The sequence below is a fragment of the Capricornis sumatraensis genome, chromosome X, assembly GCF_032405125.1.
Source record: "Capricornis sumatraensis isolate serow.1 chromosome X, serow.2, whole genome shotgun sequence".
Taxonomy (NCBI): Eukaryota; Metazoa; Chordata; class Mammalia; order Artiodactyla; family Bovidae; genus Capricornis; species Capricornis sumatraensis.
The window spans coordinates 37630748-37634729 of NC_091092.1; the positions used below are offsets into that span (position 1 = coordinate 37630748).

At 45.7% G+C, this 3982-nt stretch overlaps 2 pseudogenes; both read right to left on the minus strand.

The window, feature by feature from the left end:
• Nucleotides 1–253: 253 nt before the first annotated feature.
• Nucleotides 254–2778, minus strand: LOC138071635 (large ribosomal subunit protein P1-like; annotated as a pseudogene).
• Nucleotides 2779–3050: 272 nt separating this feature from the next.
• On the minus strand, nucleotides 3051–3769 carry LOC138071524 (insulin-like growth factor-binding protein 3 receptor pseudogene; annotated as a pseudogene).
• Nucleotides 3770–3982: the final 213 nt, after the last annotated feature.

The following is a 3982-nucleotide window of genomic DNA, read 5'->3' on the forward strand; positions in this document are numbered from 1 at the left end:
ACTACATGGATAAGCTTTGAAAATATTAGGCTAAGTAAGAGAAGCCAATCACGAAAGCCACATATTACATAGCTCCATTATATGAAATGTCCAGAATAGGCAAGTACATAGAGACAGAAAGTAGATCTGTCTCAGTGGTTGCCAGGGTATGGGGAAAGGTGGGAATAGGATGTGTCAGCTAATACATACAGGAGTCTCTTTTTTTCCTGCAGCAAAGAGCTCAGTTTTTTATTAAACATGTTACCAAATAGATTTAGTCAAAAAAGCCAAAGCTCGTGTCATCAACAGACTCTTCAGATTCTTCTTTCTTTGCTTCTACTTTTTTCTCCTCAGCTGGGGCAACAGTGGGGGAGGGGACAAGGCCTCCTGCCACGGCAGGTCCACCAGCCCCCACACTGCAGATGAGGCTTCAGATGTTGACATTGGCCAAAACCTTTGCAAACAAGCCTGGGCAGAAAGGCTCAACATTTACACCAGCTGCTTTAATGAGGGCATTGATCTTATCCTCCGGGACTGTCACTTCACTGTTGTGCAGGACGAAGGCCAAGCAGATGCAGGTGAGCTCAGAGGCCACGCTGCAGGTGAATGCTAAGCAGGGGCTGCCTGAAATGGTCCTAGTGGCTGGATGAAGTCAGGGCCTCACCTCAACACGGCCTTAGCTTCCTCAGAAGGACCAGTCACTTTAGAGGCAGCTGAGGAAACGGACAGGATCTCTTTATGGGGTGGTGACCGTGTTCTAAAATTAGAATGTGACAATGGTTGCACAACTCTGTAAATACACTAAAACCATTGAATTTTCTGCTTTAAAAGGGTGAATTTTATGGCCTATAAATTCTATCTGGAGAAAGCTGTTATCTAAGGGACTTGAACCAGAAAAGAATTCTAAAGTGTGTTAATTCAGGGGGCCCTTTTTCTGTTTTTAATTTCTAATGTTATTGTATTGTAGAGAATGTCATTCCTATGATTTCTGAATTTTTGCAGACTGATAAATGAGTTATTTCTGAAAATGTTCTAATGGGTATCTGCAAAAATAAATGCATTCTATATTTGTACAAGGTAATCTCATATATTGTAGAAAATTCTGAAAGAGATGGGAATATCATACCACCTGACCTGCCTCTTGAGAAATCTGTATTCGGGTCAGGAAGCAACAGTTAGAACTGGACATGGAACAACAAACAGACTGGTTCCAAATAGGGAAAGGAGCACGTCAAGGCTGTTTACTGTCACCCTGCCTATTCAACTTATATGCAGAGTACATCATGAGAAATGTTGGGCTGGATGAAGCACAGGCTGGAATCAAGATTGCCGGGAGAAATATCAATAACCTCAGATATGCAGATGACACCACCCTTATGGCAGAAAGTGAAGAAGAACTAAAGAGCCTCTTGATGAAAGTAAAAGAGGAAAGTGAAAAAGTTGGCTTAAAGCTCAACATTCAGAAAATGAAGGTCATGGTATCTGGTCCCATCATTTCATGGTAAATAGATAGAGAAACAGTGGAAACAGTGACAGACTTTATTTTTCTGAGCTCCAAAATCACTGCAGATGGTGATTGCAGCCATGAAATTAAAAGACGCTTGCTCCTTGGAAGGAAAGTTATGACCAACCTAGACAGCATACTGAAAAGCAGAGACATTACTTTGCCAACAAAGGTCCATTTGTCAAGGCTATGGTTTTTCCATGGTCACGTATGGATGTGAGAGTTAGACAGTGAAGAAAGCTGAGCGCCGTAGAATTGATGCTTTTGAACTGTGGTGTTGGAGATGACTCTTGAGAGTCCCTTGGACTGCAAGGAGATCCAACCAGTCCACCCTAAAGGAAATCAGTCCTGAATATTCATTGGAAGGACTGATGTTGAAGATGAAACTCCAATACTTTGGCCACCTGATTCGAAGAGCTGACTCATTTGAAAAGACCCTGATGCTGGGAAAGATTGAGAGCAGGAGGAGAAGGGAACGACAGAGGATTAGATGGTTAGATGGCATCACTGACTCAATGGACATGGGTTTGGGTGAACTCCAGGAGTTGGTGATGGACAGGGAGGCCTGGTGTGCTGCAGTTCATGGGGTCGCAAAGAGTCCAACACGACTGAGCGACTGAACTGAACTAAATCTCATATATATGTATATACATACACTCAGCCTTGTTAAGTAGTGGTATGAGCTTCTCTATATCCTTACTTATTCACATGATCTGATGATTTCTTAGAGAAATACCTCACTTCAAATATGTCTGAAAGTCTGCCCAGCTACCCCAGTACTTATGTCTTGTTAAGTTATTCTGAACTATTTCAAACCTTCTCCATGTTTCTCAAATTTTTGCCACCCTTCCCCTAACCATCACATCCAACTTTATATATAAAATACAAAGGAAGATTGGATTGCCTGGTACCAAACATACAACTTACAACTGTCTACCCTCATCCCATTCCATTTAACTTTTTTTTTTTGTTTTCTTACTGTTTCTTTGCTCACTGCTATTTCTATTTCACATCATCCTCTTCTTCAGATTCATTTATTTCATTTTGCTGTAACTGGGCTTCTGTGTTGGCTCAGACAGTAAAGAATCTGCCTTCAGTGCAGGAGACCCAAGTTCAATCCCTGGGTAGGGAAGAGTCCCTGGAGAAGGGAATGGCAACCCACTCCAGTATTCTTGCCAGGAGAATCCCATGGACAGAGGGGCCTGGTGGGCTACAGTCCATGGGGTTGCAAAGTGTCAGACACGACTCAGTAACTAACACTTTCACTTGCTATAATACTTACCTGAGTAATTCATAAAGGTTCTGAATATGCCTACAATGTGTTCTGAATATATCAGAAAATTAGAATCTGCAGATTGGAGCTTTGTTCCTTGTATTACTTCACTCCTCATCCTTCCCCACTCAGGGCCAGTCGTTCTATTTATTTATTTATTTATTGAGCAAAAAAGCCTTTTATTTCCTCCCACATTCCAGCTCTCCACTTTTGGTAACATCTCTTCCAACTCAGAATCAAAGCCCAAGAAGTTGATCCACACCTGAGAGCGAGACAGGAACTAGGCCAGAGCCCTCAGAGCCGGGTTCTAGACCAGTGAGACTCCCGGCATGGATGGAAGCATGCTGCAGTGAGACAGCAGAGGCCACAGAACAGAATCAGGAAGAAGCCCAAAACCAGCAGCCGAGAGCCACGCAGAATCAGCTTCTCCGAGGTGAGCAACTTGATGAGCACAAGACCTTCGTGGCTCCAGACACTGACACACTCCTCAGCCATTCTAGGACTCAGCGCGGCATTTCCTGCTCCCTCCTCTGAACAGGGTATCGGTAGCTGGCTGGAGGGCAGGATTTCTGGAGTAGCACTAAAATACAGGCAGGTTCCTGGGGTCCTTTTTGTGATCACCCTGGCCATAACAAGGACCAGCTTTCTTGCAAAAGATCCTTTCAATCCCATCTGACTACCCTGGACCTGGGCTTGGAATGTCTGGCTCTTGTTCCTGTCTGGACCATCTCCGAAGTTCACGGTGGCCAGTAAGCCCATGACATGAGACCCACGCCCCTTCCCTGTGACTGTCCCATTCACGGAGCACAGGGTCAGCTGGCCAAAAGATCTTAATAAGGAAACCCAGTCCTGGGAGATGTCAGGGCTGTGCAGTCAGTTCTGTGGGTGAGGAGGAAGCCACCAAGACCCAGGCCAGAAAGGCCAAGGAGCAGCAGGATCAAAGTGGCACAGACCAGAGGTGGGTGGTAGGTCAGGCAGAGATGCAGGTAGTGCCCTGCCTGGCCAATGCCCATGGAGAACAGAGGGATCTGAGCTTCCGGGAAGAGCCTGCGCTAGCAGCCAGGCCGAGGCCGGCGCCCCTGAGATGTCACACGTGGAGTCTCGAAGGGACGGGGTCCGTGCTCCCACCCGGTCGCCCCACCCAGCCTCCCAGTCATTCTATTTACAGTCATCCCACGGGATCCACAGAGGATTGGTTCCAGGACCGCAGTGGATGCCAATCCTCA